We start from the raw sequence: 20,359 nt of genomic DNA, 5'->3' as shown, positions 1-20,359 counted from the left end.
CAACAATATTCAAGTTACAAGCTGTTTTATGTTTACTTCATTAAGTAAATACATGTGCAGTAGTCATGTTTTGATTTTCTTGTTGTAAAATGTAATACATTGGTAGTTTACATTTCTGACGATTTCACTTGCAAGCCGGGGCGAGATCGCCAGGATTTTCCAACGGAGCCTGGCGATCTCGCCCCGTGTCGATTTTGTTTTTTCTTGTTTAAGTTTACAGTTTACTATAATAAATACACGTAAAGTACACATTTATGGTTTGTTTCATCATGTAATGTAACATTTCTTATTATTTCACTTTTTCAGGCTGTGGCGAGATCGCCAGGATTTTCTCATTGTAGCAGTTTTATGTTGGTGAAGTTGTCACACGTTACTACGCAACTATTTGTCATAAGTGCACACTTTAACGATTATTTGATATATACTAAATACTAAAGTATGCACTGAAACGACCAGGTACATTTATGAAACATTATACCGGAGACACCAAGCGGGAGCAAGCACGGAGAAGTCTGGCTGCACTTCTCTCACCACGTTCGTACTTTTCCCAATACTTGATTGTCTTAGCCTGCATGTCGCGGTACTTCTTCTTCTGCATCCGCTTTAACTTTCCGTCTGACACCAGTCGAACCAGGTTGCTGATGTGGATGGCTTCTTTGTGCAGCAGGGACACAAGCAGGTAGAGCTGGACTTGGGGACGACCTCGGTTGTTAAGTCTGATCAACGATACTCCCTGCTGATCTGAAGGGATCACTCTTCGCTGCCAACTTCATGTCTACAGTCATTTTCGCAACCATTGCGCCTCCTATTTGCCGTACATGGCAGTGCATGTGCTCACCAGCCACAAACAGGTCAGCCTGCTGTCTAACCGATGCTCGACAATGCTTGACCTGTGCGTTTCTAGTCGCACAACGCCACACAACGGTGCCATCTGAAATTATCCGAAATTAACAGTATTACTTTAAGTACATAATAAGAAAGGTAGAAAGAACATCTGACTGATTGTTATTTTTTAAAATTACTAGTTAGCATTTAAGTGTTTGCTATGCAGGTTGTTTCCCCAAATATTGTTACTAATAATGACAATAATAATAATAACATTTTTATTATATTGGAATCGGAATTATATTTACCTACAAAACTTTTCACCGAAAGACGATAGTAGCAATAATAAATATAAATAAAATAAAGTAATGACACTGATAAAATTCATACCTGAAAGTGTGTTTCTTTCGACGTAAGAATACCCGTCGCTGTCGAAGAGTTTATTTTTTCCTCTGATGGTTGCTGCTTTAACTACTGCAAAAGTGGATGCAGTTTGTATAGCAACACATGCTGGTGGTGGTCGGTCTTCGACAACGGAATCCTCTATGATGTCAAAAGGTCGGGGTGGTATTGCCTCCAGTTGAAATTGATTTTCAACTACGTAAGTAGCCTGTAAAAAATGTATTACTTGTTAATTAATATTTCCTTGTGTGTAGGTCTGTTTATACGAGACAATTACTGAATACAGTAAACGTGAAAAAATAATTCTGCCACATATTGTTGACATATTTAATGGCCAAACAAACTATTACTTGAATATATATTATACTTTTGATTTGTCTTTTGGACGAATGAATAGTGCGTCACACCAATATAATCCAATGTATTTGATTTATTGCGCGTTGCCATAATTAAAAAATTAACTTATATATATAATAAGGCAAATAGTATGTCCGGCATCAATTAATTATTTATATATACACATTTGAGAGAAGAAATTATAATTACCTGAACCTCAGCAACGTCATCTCTAGAGACTTCCATGAGTTCATCATAGTAGTCGAGTTGTCGGGTGCTCTCAGCCGCAGGGGCACCGATGGTGTCCTCCTGGACCGAACACCTAACGCATGTCCAGTTAAACGGCTCCTGTGAATTTACTAACTGGCGATATCTAGTTCGACTCATGCCACTGTTGCACGTCCTGTGTTGCCACAGGGTGCAACCGTCACAGAGCAAACCCTCCTGACGTGGACGAACTGGATGATCGCAAACAAGGCATCCGTTAGCAGCCATATTTTGTAAATTCTATCTCAGTATTTGAAAGCGAATGATGTGTGCATATTTGTGAGAAGCTTTTTATAACAGTTAATGGATTAAGAGGTTAACAACGTTCACTGATTAAAACAGCAGTGTAATTAATAGAACAAGGCATGTTTTGTGAGTTCCGTTATGACAGTGAATACTGTGCACACTGTAATCGGGGGTAATGGTGAACAATCAAGATTAATCAAGTAATTATGGCATTAATTCAGTAAATTGTGAACGGTACATTTATTTATTTGCTGTAATGAAATAAACGAATATGCATCACTCAATAAAATCATAGTGATTTGGCACAGCTTGTTGAAGTGGAATGGACAGAACTAATAATTACGAATATATCACATTATACAAGAAAACAAACAAGTAAGTACTGTTTATGTATTTATTATTAAAAAATTGCACATTACACAATAAAAACAAAACAATAAATGAATGTTGTCTTGTTCATATATTTATTATACCAAATTGAACATCAAAGTGTGCACTTATGACAAATAGTTGCGTAGTAACGTGTGACAACTTCACCAACATAAAAATGCTACACTGAGAAAATCCTGGCGATCTCGCCACAGCCTGAAAAAGTGAAATAATAAAAAATGTTACATTACATGATGAAACAAACCATAAATGTGTACTTTACGTGTATTTATTATAATAAACTGTAAACTGTAAACTTAAACAAGAAAAAACAAAATCGACACGGGGCGAGATCGCCAGGCTCCGTTGGAAAATCCTGGCGATCTCGCCCCGGCTTGCAAGTGAAATCGTCAGAAATGTAAACTACCAATGTATTACATTTTACAACAAGAAAATCAAAACCTGACTACTGCACATGTATTTACTTAATGAAGTAAACATAAAACAGCTTGTAACTTGAATATTGTTGAGTTATAATGTACTGGCGACTTCGCTAAACAGACATGCAACACGGAAGTAAATATGGCGATCTCGCCACAGCGTGTCCCAACACAAAACTAGTAGTATAAGTGGTATAACCCTGTAGTTTTGGCACAAAAACATGCTGATAATGACAGTAGATATATACTATAATATATGTTGTAATATATGTCTTCTAGCAAGTCTAATATGTATGATAACTTCGCCTAACGATGAAAATAAGTCCTGGCGAAGTCGCCCCGGGCGAGTTCACCAGGGCGAGATCGACACGGGGCGAGATCGCCAGGCTCCGTAAAAAGTATCGAACCGAGCATATGCGGTTCGTTATTTTCCAGTTTTAAGGCTATATGAAACAATATATGTTTCTGAAATATGTACAGTGGACGAAAACTTTCTTTTGTATTTGTTTTGTAAAGGATAAATAAATCAAAACCTTACTTGCAAAATCATGTCAGTGATTTGAAAAGAATTTGAAAACATTTGGGATTATGCCGAGGGTATACGAAATGATTCGGGTGAATTACGAAGTATGCCGGAAACTGATTTCAATATAAAATGTTATATAAAATTCGTTTCAAGACGAAAAAAAACCCCGTGATGGTATAGCTATAAAATCTGTTTATACTAGTATACAATCCAGAGTTTATTACTGCACTTTCCCCACTGTTGTTAATGTTGAAATAGACCAACAAGTTCGCCTATTGCATAAATTATAGTATCGCCCGATATTTTTAGAATTTGTATGCTCCCGAATAACGCTATAAAAGGCGAAGTGTAATTGGTCGATATTTAAATTGTTATTTATAGATGAAATGTCACCTGGACATGGGAGTCCACGCAATGCTGTTAGATCTACTGGTAGACCAGTAGAGCTAATTTTAATCAGATTGCATTACGTTCATACCAGTGAATAGATTGTAAAAATTGATTCGTAATTAACACAATTTATACACTCGAAATTATTTACAATTGTGAACGAATGGATTATGAATACTATTTACTATAGAGGCACAAAAATGTAGCATACCTTTTGCAGATCGAATTTCATAATTGAAAACAAATTCTAACAACAGGGGGCTTAAAATCATCGAAGTTAAATGATTTGGCCTTGTTGGTCTGGCATATGTGAGGTCATGTGACAAGCACCGAATATTAATTCATCTTCCTCCATTTCAACTCAATTTCTACGAGTCAAGTGGACCCAATATCGGTAATTTTAAGGAATAATAAAATTTTGTTAAGCAAAATTAATGGTTTTTAGGGTTTGTAAAGTTTTGTATTGAGATATACTTACTTGTCTGAACTTTATTGTTAATGAAAATGTTCATGAACTGTTAAGAAAAATCTCACAAATGAACGACAAGCAGACGACAACAAATCGGATGTTGATGGCGCGGACCGTGCACGAGAAAACAAAGCATAACGCAGTTAGGGACGTTGACAATATATATATATATATATATATATATATATATATATATATATATATATATATATATATAGAGATATATAGCTAGATATATATATATATGGATAGATGGATAGATGGATGGATAGATAGATATATAGCTAGATATAGATAGATAGATATACATATACATATACACATACAGATATACATATACATATACACATACACATACACATACACATACACATACACATACACATACACACACATATATACATACATACATATACATATATATACATATATATACACAACACACACACACATATATATATGTATATATATATATATATATATATATATATATATATACACACGAGTGTAAGATATTGCTCATGTCATAACAATCTAACTGGTGTAATATTGGTGTAATATTGGCCAGCGTGACGTAGATCACTTGGTGACCCAGTTTGTAGAAGAATAACTTATAGTACTTAGGTCTTGACATCTGCTTACTTCTGCTTTGCGGCTTGTTTGCAGTTGGTTTGTAATAAATAAATAAAAAACACTAGTTGATAACCGCATGCGGGTAACTGTAGTTACTCGCATCCAATATGGCCGAGGACGCACATGATGAGTATTAATCAATGTGAATTTTTCTGTATTTCTAAGCATTACATTCACATTTTAATAGAGCGTATCGGCAGTTGGTTTAGTATGAATATATATTGAATCGATGCACTAAGGATAAGTTGTGTAAATCGGCTGATAATGAAATAATAAAGTTAGGCATGATGAAGGTAACTTCGAAGCGATGATGTAGGTAATTGTCGAGTCAGCTTCAGATGCGATGTGGGTATCTGACAAAAGGGATGCGGGTAATTGTAATGATGAGCGTAACTGTAGGATGTGAGTAACTGCTGTAGTTGTCTTTTCATAACTAATGATCGCCATGTGCGTCTACAAACAAGTAATGAAAATAAAAACATTATTCTTGTTTTCCCCTTAATATATATTTTCAGATTATTACATGTGCTATTTGTGCGATACATCCTCCGCCACAGCCAATACTATTTTAACACACACCATCAAAATGCACATTGGGGCCATTCAAATATTACGTAGGCTAACGCTCGAGGGGGTGGATGGGTGTAGGTCCAAACGTTATGTGGCGTTACAGGGTGGATGGGTGTATTTAACAGCGCTATGTAACGCACTGGTTTTAAAAATTATTTCTTTTTTTTCTTTTTTTTCATAAACGCTCTGTCATAGCGACAATGTTTAACATAGGCCTAGTTAGTTATAGCTAGACGTATACACTCAATAAGGATTATAAATCGAGTTGAAATCGGTATCTGCGCTTTCCCAAATTGCAAAACAGTAGACCTACGTTAAAATTACATTACACCCATCGCATGACTTGTTAGTAGTAAGGAGGCCTACCGGGTGTTATGACCTACTTTCCCGTGATCACGTGACCTTGCTAGGAGGCAGTGACCTTGGTGGAGTCTGACCTTGACGTACTTTGTGTGTGACTCATGGCTTAGCCGTGACCATGTCTACCTCAGTGGGAGAAACTGAAAGACAGTTTTGAAATTATGAAAGACTTTGTTCCGTAACTAAACTCTGTTATACCTTGCGCGATGCAGGATGATCACCAAAACCAGCTAGGATTCCTACAGTGCTCCTTCTCTAACCCCAGCGAGTGTCAGCAGCGGTGAGCGAGTGTGACAAACAGTTCGTTTTGGATGAACTCGAAGGTATAAAATAATGGATTTATGGTTTACACTTCATTTGCTTTGTGACTGTGCTAGAGAACAGACGTGTTTTATGATTCTGACATTCTTGTGTCTTGTTGCACTCTATCTGGAAAGAAGAAAATGGCATCGGGATATTCTAACAGTGTTAGTAGAAGCAGCAGTAGTGACGAGGACGACGTCTTGGTCTGCAAATGTTCAGACAGACATACGATCAAATGTAAAAGAATGACTACCAAACAAGATGAGAAGAAGATGCTACATGTGAAATTGGGGATAGAAATTGAAGATGGCGAACTCGTGGATGAACCCACAGATCAGACGGGTGCTGGTCGTGAAACAGATCCTGACAATGATGTTTCCTACGATGCTGACGACGAAGACGAAAGGACAGATGCAGCTCGTGAGTAAGCCACAGATGCTGCCTATGAGGATGACTGGTATTCGAGACGTTACTTGTTCTGTCATCATCCTGAAATGAGACATTTCTATGCCCGGATGCTGATGTATGCTCGATGGCCCATACACTTACGTCAAAAACCAAAGAAACTCTCAAAGGCCGGTTTCTACTACACTGAAAAGCACGATGCCGTCATGTGCTTCTGCTGTGGTCTACGCGCCTACCGATGGAAGAAGATGGGCGATCCAGTAATGGAACATTACAGATTCTCTCTCTGAGATGTCCCCATGTGGACAATGTGTTCAGGCATTAGATGATTTCAAACACGTGTGAGACACCTGTATATTTTTGTCATAACTATGTTTTGTCATATATTTTATGTACTACATTTTTGAATCTGTTGTTTAGCAATAAATTTTGTGTTGTATCTTTTGAATCTGTTATTTATAAATAGCATGACGTTATGACCTATAGGTCAGTTGGGAATCGTGTCTCGGTGGGAACGGTACCTCGATGGATTTATTTTACTTGATATATATTTCTTCCAATATCCATAGCAAAAGTAGGGTAATGTGTAAGTGTGTCTCTGTCTAAAATGTGTTCCTCTAGTGTAAATATATGTCCCTGGGTGTGTCTCTGGGCTGGCTTTTTATAAATTTTATAAATCAGATGAGAGGGCAAGTTCATTTATGTTTGATACTTCTGTGTGACAGACACAAATTCAAATGTTAAAATAGCACGGGAAAGTCACAGGAAGAAGGTATATAAATAAAATATTTGTAAAAACTCGTCATTTGAGGTAGAACCTTCAGAGAAGCAACATGTCAGACCAATACAAGTTATATGTACCCGACGTGAACAAGTAGACCCGTTTCTACAAGCTGCAGGCACAAGGCAAACTTCAACCTCATTTTCCAGTTCAACGTGGTGGGAAAAGTCAGATGATGTACAGCGTGGATCGATGTCTAGAACTCTACGATCCATGCGGACAAAAAGAAAAAGAAGAAAAGAACAAGCCCCCAGCACCAAATGTGGTCATGGTCTCCCCCACGCAACAGGTGGTAGAGCAAGCCAAGGCCGAACTGAAACGGAAACAACAAGAACAACAAATTGGTATGGGTTGCAAAGCCCCGAAACGGCAGAAGCATTTCTAAATAGATTATAAAAGGAATCACATGGGACAGACAACGTCACTTCATTTAGAGTCGTCATGCAGAGCACATGTTCAGAATGTGGTTTCACATTCTTGAGAAGAGACGCTATGTTGAGACATTTTCAACAAAAACATGCTAAAGGTCTAACACCACCACCACCACCACCACCACCACAGCAGCAGCAGCAGCCACCACCACCACCACAACAACAGCAGCCACCACCAACACCACCACCACCACAGCAGCAGCCACCATCACCACAGCAGCAGCAGCCACCACCTCCACCATCACCACAACAGCAGAAGCCACCACCACCTCCACTACCACCACAGCAGCAGCCAGCACCACAGCAGCAATAGCAGCAGCCATCATCTAAGCTGTTACACCACTTCATCATGATCGTGTCGGGACCCACTTCGTGTGGAAAGACATTTTTGGTATACAAACTGCTAAGGGATGGTAAAAACTTCCCACCGCCTCAACGCATCATCTGACTCTACAAACGATGGCAACCCCTCTACGACATCATTAGGGCAACCGTTTCAGTGGAATTTGTTCAAGACATACCTGAGAATTTGGAAAAGGATCGTTATTTGGATCCCAGAGTCAGAAATCTCATCGTGTTGGACGACCTGATGTCTACACCTGGAAAAGACCCAAGGATTACCCACCTGTTCATAGAAGGAAGTCATCACAGAAACTTATCCGTCATCGCCATCAATCAACATCTGTATCTCAGCAAGGACACGACGCAGAGAAGAAACTGCCATTATCTAGCGCTGTTCAACAACCCCATCGACAAGCAGCAAGTTCTGACGTTGACACTGCAAATGTATTAGGAAAATACTCGTCATTTGATGCAAACGTTTCAGGAAGTTATCCACATACCCTATGGACATCTCATAGTGGATCTGAAACCGACCACGCCCGAACACTGGCGTATTCGGCCTAATGGTTTAGAGACGGGGCCATCCGAATGGTATAAAAGCACGAGGGTAACGGCGAATGTCTCAGAAGACGTGCAACCACCGTCGGACAAAGAACTCTCCGTGCAAATCATGCAAAGGGACACATTCAAGAGAAAACTACCAGACATACCCGCCTACGAAAGTGATGACAAAGAAGATGATGAGGTAGAAGCCGATTTGAAAAATGTCAAGAGGATACAGTCTTGCGATACATCTGGTCTGGTCTTTAAAGACGGAAGCGACTTGCAGCGACATCTGCGATTTAAAAGGTGCGAGGAGAGAAAGGAAGACTCGTCGCCCGATCTGGAAAACGAAGGCGTATGTCTTATGGTGGAACGTGAATTGAACACCAATCGTGACTATTTCGAAAGGAAGATGAAACGCTACGAAGAAAAAACACATGTCCCAAGATGCCACCGAAAGAGCCAGCTGATGCGTTGAGTCGGTAGGAAAATTATACCATCCCTTAGCAGTTTGTATACCACAAATGTCTTTCCACAGATACGGGATACAATTATACACACTTTGTACGACTCACACTGTATTGCGTACCTGTGGTGACAGCTCACGTGTCGCTCAGTGCTCGTCTGTTATCAATTAGCGCATTAGCAACACTCGGGCTAACACCACATGTACAGGATACAATTTCACTCCCCTACAAAATTCGATCCCTCCAGCTAAAATCTCTATCACCCGCGCCCGATTCTCAACCCGTTGTGGTAATTTGTGGTGTTTTGTACTATAATTATACTGGGGATGGGGGAGGGGGGGGGGAGCTTGTACCTTAAATGCAGCTACACGAGTCACATGGTGAGTGATGACACCCCCACCTCGAGTGGATAATACAAAACTGTCATTGAAAACGAGTTTTGGGGGACTGTTCACCTAAGGTACATCACAATAATAACAGACCCGTAAGAATCAGGGAAGATGGGTGGCGTCTGTCACCTTCAACCAGACGTAGATCCAGGAAGAGGATGCTGGAGGTGCGCAGACCCTACGAATTTTGAAGTGGCCGTAATAAATCGACCCCCCCCCCCCCCCCCACCCCACCCACACGAAGGTGATGGGGTTTTAGGTTGTTTGCTTTTTTAAAACATATTTTCTGAGGGAGTATAACACGGAACGCCCAATAAATTCACTAACCAATCTAGACCCCACTATTCGCAGCATAATGTCCTTCTTGTAAAGAGATAATTTTGTGTTTCTCATAAGAGTTGCGGGTTTATAACTGTTTTATGCAGACTTGAAATTGCCGTAGGTGAACATTATATCTATTGAAATGTTTTTAATAATAATAATAATAATAATAATAATAATAAAACTGCTATAAGTAATACAGTCTTAAATTCTGTCCTGCTCAATGAAGAACATCTAGTTTTCATTAGTTCCGGGGGCTCGTGTCCCCGAACCCCTGTACAAAATCGAAATCAGTGAACCCCCTCTCGAAATGTTCACGTACTTTCGCCATTCCTGAATATCCTTGACCATGCCAATATTTTAATATTAAATACATACATGTTCTGTCCCCCATCTGAAAAAAATCCCCCCACCCGAGGATCATGGTGGGGGGACATAATAGTAGCCTAGGTACGCCAAATACTCAAATATGTGTTTTCAAACAATATGACGCATGGGGCGATTTAGTAAAACCGTTAAATTCAGGCAAAAATCCTTGGATTTGATCTGTTAGAACCACCTGAGTAGTGAGACCATAGTATCAATTCCAGAATTCCGAATACGGGAAGAAAATTCGCTATTTTTCGGAAAATTCCGGAGCGTGGGTCGCAGAAAAAACATCACAAAAGAATTTCAAAATATATTTTGCAAATATATATTTTTCTACAACAATCTAAAATTAAACTGCTTATAGGACGATCAAACACAATGTAAAAGGTTTTTTCCTCTCTGTATTTTTTTTAACTCGGTTAACGAAGCACGGGTACTACAGCCAGATGCGGTCATATAGCAAAAAACTGAGACGGAAATGTTCTCAATTTTGGAGTGAAAATAAATGCTTGTATAATGTATGTTCGCAATGGTATATGTTGTTAGTGCCAACGAGAACCCGTTCTATTGGCAATGTTCGTTTGAAGTTGAGCAATTTAACATGGGCTTCAATGGCAGATGACATTTGTGTAAGTGAGACCTAACGACCGAATCGACGTTTACATAAATAGACGTCATGAACAATGACTACTGGTTCCGGATCGGAATTTCAAAATGTAGCGCTAAACTTGTATTGCATTTGTCAAACTGGGTAATAGGTTTTTTTCTTATCAAACTTGGCATCAGGTAGGATTTTGTTTTTTAATTTTTAAAAATATATATTCCGATCTTATTTACTTTTGGTGAACCGTCTAAATTAACTTCACAAAATTATATTTTAAATGGAATTATAGTGCAAGACACGAGAAATGCAACATACGGAATACATTAAAGTAGGTATAATTTTATTAGTAGTAGTCAAATTGTACATACTTTATAAAGCACGCACTGTATTACGTACCCGTAGTGTCAGCTCGAGTGACCTCTAGCGCCGTTCAGTTATGGCTAGCGCTAGAGGACACCCGACCTAACACCACGGATATGGGATACACTACACTTCGTACAGCACATACTGTATTGCGTACCTCTGGTGACAGCTCACGTGTCGCTCAGTGCTCGTCTGTTATCAATAGCACATCAGCAACACTCGGGCCAACACAACATGTACGGGATACAATTATACACACTTTCTACAACACACACTGTATTGCGTACCTCTGGTGACAGCTCACGTGTCGCTCAGTGCTCGTCTGTTATCAATAGCACATCAGCAACACTCGGGCCAACACAACATGTACGGGATACAATTATACACACTTTCTACAACACACACTGTATTGCGTACCTCTGGTGACAGCTCACGTGTCGCTCAGTGCTCGTCTGTTATCAATAGCACATCAGCAACACTCGGGCCAACACAACATGTACGGGATACAATTATACACACTTTCTACAACACACTCTGTATTGCGTACCTCTGGTGACAGCTCACGTGTCGCTCAGTGCTCGTCTGTTACCAATAGCACATCAGCAACACTCGGGCCAACACAACATCGAGGGATACAATACACACACTTTCTACAACACACTCTGTATTGCGTACATCTGGTGACAGCTCACGTGTCGCTCAATGCTCGTCTGTTACCAATAGCACATCAGCAACACTCGGGCCAACACAACATGTACGGGATACAATTATAAACACTTTCTACAACTCACACTGTATTGCGTACCTCTGGTGACAGCTCACGTGTCGCTCAGTGCTCGTCTGTTATCAATAGCACATCAGCAACACTCGGGCCAACACAACATGTACGGGATACAATTATACACACTTTCTACAACACACTCTGTATTGCGTACCTCTGGTGACAGCTCACGTGTCGCTCAGTGCTCGTCTGTTATCAATAGCACATCAGCAACACTCGGGCCAACACAACATGTACGGGATACAATTATACACACTTTCTACAACAAAAACTGTATTGCGTACCTCTGGTGACAGCTCACTTGTCGCTCAGTGCTCGTCTGTTATCAATAGCACATCAGCAACACACGGGCTAACACCCCACGTACGGGATACAATTTCTCTCTCCTACAAAATTTGTTCCCTCCAGCTAAAATATCTATGACCCGCGCCCGATTGTGGTAATTTGTGGTGTCTTGTACTATAACTATTCTGGGGGGAGGGGGGGGGGGGGGTTATCTTAAATGCAGCTACATGAGTCACATGGTGAGTGATGACACCCCCACCTCGAGTGGATAATACAAAGCTCTCCTTGAAAACGAGTTTTGGGGGACTGTTCACCTAAGGTACATCACAATAATAACATACCCGTAAGAATCAGGGAAGATGGGTGGCGTCTGTCACCTTCAACCAGACGTAGATCCAGGAAGAGGATGCTGGAGGTGGAGACCCTTCGAATTTTGAAGTGGCCTTAATAAATCGACACCCCCCCCCCCCCCCCACACACACACACACACGTACACACACCATCACCACCACCACCACGAAGGTGATGGGGTTTTAGGTTGTTTGCTTTTTAAAACATTTTCCGAGGGAGTATAACAGGGAACGCCCAATAAACTTCACTAACCAGTCTAGACCCCACTATTCGCAGCATAATGTCCTTCTTGTAAAGAGATAATTTTGTGTTTCTCATAAGACTTGCGGGTTTATAACTGTTTTAGGCAGACTTGAAATTGCCGTAGGTGAACATTATAGCTATTGAATACAAAACAAAACAAAATAATAATAATAATAAAACTTGTATAAGTAATACATTCTTAAATTCTGTCCTGCTCAATGAAGAACATCTAGTTTTCAATAGTTCCGGGGGCTCGTGTCCCCGAACCCCTGTACAAAATCGAAATCAGTGAGCCCCCTCCCGAAATGTTCACTTACTTTCGCCATGCCTGCATATACCTGACCATTGCTATGCTTTAATTCTAAATACATACGTTTTGTCTCACATCTGAAAAAAATCCCCCCACCCGAGGATCATGATGGGGGGGGGGGGTGCATAACAGTAGCCTAGGTACGCAAAATACTCCAATGTGTTTTCTGACAACCACAAACGATATGACGCATGGGGCGATTTAGTAAAATCCTTAAATTTAGGCACAAATCCGCTCCCCCACCCCCTCCACAGACACACACACAAACCACACACACACACACACACACACACACACACTCACACACCAGACTGATCACACACACACACACATGGGAGCCCGTACGCATATTATATAAGACCCTATATATCCGGCAGCCAATGGACATTATTTATTATATATTAGAAAGGGAAAAAAAAGTCAAAACTTATTGTTTTAAAATGACTAATTATGTTATTAGGGTGCCAGGAAATCGCAATTCAGGGCATCTAAATTTCAAAATTCCCCGTGTTGGTATGCCTCAGGAAACCCCTTAATTGCTCGGGCGTAATGCACTTCATGCCTTGAAAGTTGTACCTATATGTATTATGTCTTCTTCTTTTTTTAATTCTGAATCAATAGGACAACAGGTGATGAATGGAGCACAATCATTTTAATGATCGAGTCGTTCACTTTCCGAACTCTCCTCTTTCTGTTTCTGTAAAACCATTGAACATAAGATATAAAATAGATTAAAAAAAAAAAAAAAATCAATAAATATAAAACATGAAATGTAGCCTTACAGAGAAAGAAACACTCGTTCTATCTTACATATTCGGGTTTTCACCCACCGTAGCGAAATTACACATGCCTGCCACAAGTTTATGACATTTGGAAGGAAAACAAAATGTATCAACTATCCGAGTAACTATGTAAAGTAACACACACACACACACACACACACACACAAAATCGCAACAATTTCATATACCGCTTCAGTTTACTTGATTGTCAGAAACATTTGTATTGGTCCGCTCTTGACAACTACAGCCAATTCAATTCAATTGATCTCTTTGCTATAGCCCATAAAATAAAGATAAGTTTAAATAATAATAATAATAATAATAATAATAATAATAACAATAAGTTGATCGGTGATTAAAGAAAGAAACACGTTTGAAGGGGTGAAAGAGAGCTTTATTCTAAACTAAAACCTATTAGCTCCAACTACAAAAAGCGCGCACATAAACAACATAATATTACAGCATCATACCATGATAAAAATACTGAGTACCAGCGCATCAATTATTATTGGTTGCTGTATCAACCGCGCACAAAACATACATAATATTATTGCATAATGTTATACATGTATATACCAATGTAATGATATCAAATCGCCTAGTTATTAAAATGTTGTATCAAGGGTGCACCTATAAAAGTTGTTGGTTCTTTGTTAACAATTATTTAACCTTAAATAATCCCTATCAATGTCATTTTGTCTTCGACCTTACGAGAGGGCAAAAAGTCTGTTTGTCCTTATATGAATAAACCATCCCACTGTGGTGCCAAGCCCCTTACTAGATACCATAACAAACAAGGGAATCCGGCTATAATTAGAAGCCTTGGGTGAGGTGGATGGGAAGAAAGCTTGACCGCTGTACTGGTCTGCAAGCTAGAAAGTGACTTTCCCAGACACCGTGAACGCTCTTTCACCATATCAGGGCAGTTGTTTATAAACAAGCGCTGGGCCTGGTCTTTCTCTCTCTAAACTAAATTAAAGTTTTAATTCCACTTAAAGAAAGAAACACGTTTGAAGGGGTGAAAGAGAGCTTTATTCTAAACTAAAACCTATTAGCTCTAACTACAAAGCGCGCGCACATAAACAACATAATATTACAGCATCATACCATGATAAAAATACTGACTACCAGCGCATCAATTATTATTGGTTGCTGTATCAACCGCGCACAAAACATACATAATATTATTGCAATGTAATGATATCAAATCGCCTAGTTATTAAAATGTTGTATCAAGGGTGCACCTATAAAAGTTGTTGGTTCTTTGTTAACAATTATTTAACCTTAAATAATCCCTATCAATGTCATTTTGTCTTCGACCTTACGAGAGGGCAAAAAGTCTGTTTGTCCCAATTACCAATACTAGTATAGGACCGATGTAGTAGTAGGATACTTTGTTATAGGTGTTGTTGCATTCGGGAAACCAGCTGAAAACGTTTCTGTTGCGTTATGTCAATGTAGCTGGTAAAAGAGTCTGATTTCCAATCACCCATAAACTTAATGTCTTGTGCTGATAATCCTACAGAATATCACCATGTTGCACCTCCCCGTCTAAAGCTGTGACCGGAATATTTGGCTGCATCATAACCCGCCAATCGGAGACACTCTTTTATGCGTCCGACGAAACCGTGGCCGTCGGTACCCAGAAGACGTGAGTTGCACGAACAACGGTCCATCAGGCGGAGCCTGCGGGGTTAATTCCAAAGCAAGGAATAATGCTTGCACTGGACACAACACGTGGTTGCGCAATCGTGGCAGAGGAATGTCCAACACGCGTTCTTTATTTAAATTGTCTTAGTCCATCGAATGTGAATATTGGTACCCCATCCGTAAAACATAATGTCCTTTCGTCGTAAATGCCTGGAATTATTAGTTTGCAAGAGAGTTTGGAAGCACATTTGATCGTCTCAGTAGCCCATAACACAAGTAAACAGGCTGCCCAAATGTTAGCATCAACCGTTTGATGTAAGTTTAAATTCCGAAGAATGTGTTCCAGTAACGCTGGTGTAATTGGCATCTTCCGAATAACACTGTCACCTAATTGACGGCGTATACCTTTCAGCATATGAGTAAGGTGAAAGTTTGCTTGTAGTGGGTTTGGCAAGCCCCATTCCAAATGTAATAAACGAATAATGTTCACATATTGCTTGATGGATGAATGTTTCAGCGATTTTGCCAGCAACGCGACATACCGACAAATAGTTGCAGATGAAGCTGGAACAGCACAATATCCCAGAGATTTGCAGAACGCCAAATAAGAGTCCCAGTGAGTTCTGTACGCTCGTTTAGTAGAGCTAGCGAACGCATTTTCCTGGAAAGTCCTGATTTGTTGATCAAGGCTGAGCTCCAACCGGCACCACCCTGAAACGAAACACAGGTTAATGATAAACTAGTGAGGACAATCTATAAGCGCCATTATTTTCATGTAATCGGGACACAGAAATTGGCAAGTAAGTTAGCGTATGCAGGATAATAAACTGCTCTCAGTCGAAAGTTATATGTCGCTGACAGCCAGAAGACACGACGTAGTGACGCCATAACCACTGGGCTTTTTGATGAGCCTTTATTTATGATGGCCACTGCAGCTTGATTATCTGAATGTACATACACTTTTTTGTTTTTCCATAACGGTGCCCATCTGGCAACTGCTGGTTCCAATGCCAGAACTTCTTGGTAGTTGATCGGTAGATCCGCTGCCTCGGTACCCGCCCATGGGGTGTGAACAAACTCACCGCAGTAGTATGCCTCACCTGCTAGGGGGCAAGCATCGATACTCACGGGTGTAGCTGGTCTTTGGTCAACCATAGGCATCGTTCCATTGAACACTGACATGAACTGGATCCACCACATTATATCACCTTTCATATCTTTAGTGATACGTGATCTGTGCCATGGACATTTCAGACCATTGGCTCTGTCAATTAGGCGTCTCATGAAGAAGCGTCCTCCATACACGCATTGGGTTATCCAGTTTAACTTGCCCACTATGCTTTGAATCTATCGCTTAGTAATTTTGCCATTACTTAGGGTTTTGACTAACAGCCCTCTCAATTCTGTTATCCGATCGTGTGGAATACTCAAGGTCATTGCCAGTGAATTTAGAACTACTCCCAAAAAAGTGAGGGTCTGTGCTGGGCCTTCAAGTTTATTGTAGTAAATGTGAAATACTAATTTCCGTAACAGCTGCATTAAGATGTTTAGAATGTTCTGGCATTCGTCATAGGATTTAGTGATAATTAAGAAGTCATCCAAATAAACCACAATGTCCTTGTATCCCTTTTCCGCCATAATAGCCCTGACTGATTGGGTAAGTCTCTGGAATATTTCCGCTGAACTCGACGCCCCGTCTATCATATACGTATGGTGAGTATCTCCTGCAAAAAACACCATTTTAAGCCCATTGCTCGATAGTTAGATGGGTGTATTTTAACTGACCGGTATGCATTTGCCAGGTCTAGCTTTGCCATATAACACTCTGGTGTAATAAGATCGACAGCATCTTGCAGTGTTTGGTACTTGAATGGAGAGTTGTATGTAAAGTCATTCAAGGCTTTCCCGGGAGGGCGGCTGGCATCATGAATAATACGATTTTTTTCCGAGTTTTTCTTAGGTATAGCCCCAAGGGCGGAAACAATATTTGGTTTCCCATTAACAATTTTGTACCGTCCATTTTCAAGTTCCGTTTTGATTTGTGCTTTCACACCTGCGCGCATTTCACTGCTGATTGCCGATTTATAATTGTCGACTTCAGCTATTTCCTTGACATCCTGAGAATTTAAAATATTAAATCCGTCACGAATACCATTCACAATAAAATCTCGGTCATGGAAATCGCGAGACAGTTCGCTCTCCCAAGCTGCCAAGTTTAGGGCAGACGTGCGCCTACCCGTTACTCCCAGTTTTTTGCCTGCTGTGGCGGTGCGTCATTGCTGGCCTGCCGCGTGGGGTGACGATAGATACACTTGGCCCCAAAAGGACAGTTGCCTTTTGCCTTGAAGATTTTACAGTCTTCTCCGCGTTTTTCACGGCTTCCGGGTGACGTTTGCGATACAAACCGGGGTTTCTTGGGTTAAAAAGATTTGGATTTCCATATGTGGAGCAAATATCCCCCATTTAAATTGGTGCTCGGCCTGCAGTTCTCTGTAATTGTAGTCAAAGTCCAGCACACTGTTCCATTCGTATTTTTCAGCAAATTCGAATATTTTAGTAGTGTATGCCAGGTAGTATTCGAGCTCTGCTCGGTCGAGCGTGTTTGACGTTAGTAGCTGGTTCAACAGACGGCAATTGGCGGCACCCCATTCTTCAATACAAATACCTGCATACAGATGGTAATCTTCCGTTTTAATCAGAATGTGCTCATTATCCGAGCCCCTGGTTTTGAGCACAAAATCTTTACGCCGGGTTTGCCTTCTGTGTTTAGCCTTTTCTGTTAAAAACGGAGTTACATGCAAAGCCTTTCTGCGCTTTCATGGTCAGAATTGTCCGTGGGTCCATAACAGAGTTGGCTGACGGAGTTATTACCATTTTATTGGGACCCCCCGCAAGCAAGCAATCTAGCCTCTTACCTGCTTGCGTCAGTCCGTCCGTTTGTTTGCGGATATCTCTGATTATGATATCAGGAGATTCCTGATCTTCCATGCTCCACGTAGTCGATTGTTGGGCACCATTTTAATTTTTCATCTCTTCTATTGATGACCACAGTAACTTTTATTGCCCCAGAGGCAACCCGATTTTTTTAACGTCTCTGGCATCTGATAATATGAGCACTTCTCTAGAATTTAGTTCTTCACTGCGCAAAACTTGCATTGTTTTTCTGGTTAGTCCAAGCTCTTACGCCCATGTATCAAATTTAAAGTTCTCACTTTTCTCTGCTCCACTGTCCACTATCTCAGGTTGTGGTGTGACAATTTCTTCCGTCGCACCCATTTTTCGCAAAAATCTTAATCGTTATTATAAGTGTATTTTCATCATATTAATAGTAAATTAGCAATTAAATTTCCGAAAAGCAAAAGAAAGCTTGACCGCTGTACTGGTCTGCAAGCTAGAACGTGACTTTCCCAGACACCGTGAACTCTCTTTCACCATATCAGGGCACTTGTTTATAAACAAGCGCTGGGCCTGGTCTTTCTCTCTCTAAACTAAATTAAAGTTTTAATTCCACAACAATCTAAAATTAAACTGCTTGTAGGACGATCAAACACAATGTAACAGGGTTTTTTGTTTTTGTTTTTCATCTCTCTCTCTCTTTCTCTCTCTCTCTCTCTCTCTCTCTCTCTCTCTCTCTCTCTCTCTCTCTCTCTCTCTCTCTCTCTCTCTCTTTTTCTCCTTTTAGGTCTCACTACACAGATCACCTCCGGGTGAGAGTTCACTGATCTCGGTTCACTATAGTTCCTAATTGTGACACATGTTATGGTTCACATATTCACTTCTAGGAAATGGTGAAGAATTAAAACAATATGTATGCTTAATGGTACGCCTTCTGGCTGTATTTTGCCCATGTCATTTTGTGATATTGAGCATCGACCTTTTGGGACATTGGTGTATAGCGCAAGAGACAACCAGAGTGAATCGGTTAACGAAGCACGGGTACTACAGCCAGATGCGGTCATATAGCAAAAAACTGAGACGGAAATGTCCTAAATTTTGGAGTGAAAATAAATGCTTGTATAATGTATGTTCGCAATGGTATATGCTGTTAGTGCCAACGAGAACCCGTTCTATTGGCAATGTTCGTTTGAAGTTGAGCAATTTAACATGGGCTTCAATGGCAGATGACATCTGTGTAAGTGAGACCTAACGACCGAATCGACGTTTCCATAAATATGACGTCATGAACAATGACTACTGCTTCTGGATCGGAATTTCAAAATGTAGCGCTAAACTTGTATTGCATATAGGTTTTTATCTGATCAAACTTGGCATCAGGTAGGATTTTGTTTTATAATTTTTTTAAATATATATTCCGATCTTATTTACTTTTGGTGAACCGTCTAAAGTAACTTCAAAAAATTATATTTCAAATGGAATTATAGTGCAAGACACGAGAAATGCAACATACGGAATACATTAAAGTAGGTATAATTTTATTAGTAGTAGTCAAATTGTACACACTTTATAAAGCACGCACTGTATTACGTACCCGTAGTGTCAGCTCGAGTGGCCTCTAGCGCCGTTCAGTTATGGCTAGCGCTAGAGGACACCCGACCTAACACCACGGATATGGGATACACTTACACTTCGTACAACACATACTGTATTGCGTACCTCTGGTGACAGCTCACGTGTCGCTCAGTGCTCGTCTGTTATCAATAGCACATCAGCAACACTCGGGCCAACACAACATGTACGGGATACAATTATACACACTTTCTACAACACACACTGTATTGCGCACCTCTGGTGACAGCTCACGTGTCGCTCAGTGCTCGTCTGTTATCAATAGCACATCCGCAACAC

Source organism: Gigantopelta aegis, chromosome 15 (genome assembly GCF_016097555.1).
Source record: "Gigantopelta aegis isolate Gae_Host chromosome 15, Gae_host_genome, whole genome shotgun sequence".
In the NCBI taxonomy this organism is placed as follows: Eukaryota; Metazoa; Mollusca; class Gastropoda; order Neomphalida; family Peltospiridae; genus Gigantopelta; species Gigantopelta aegis.
The sequence above is the reverse complement of the archived record's forward strand: the minus strand, read 5'-3'. Positions refer to the sequence as shown.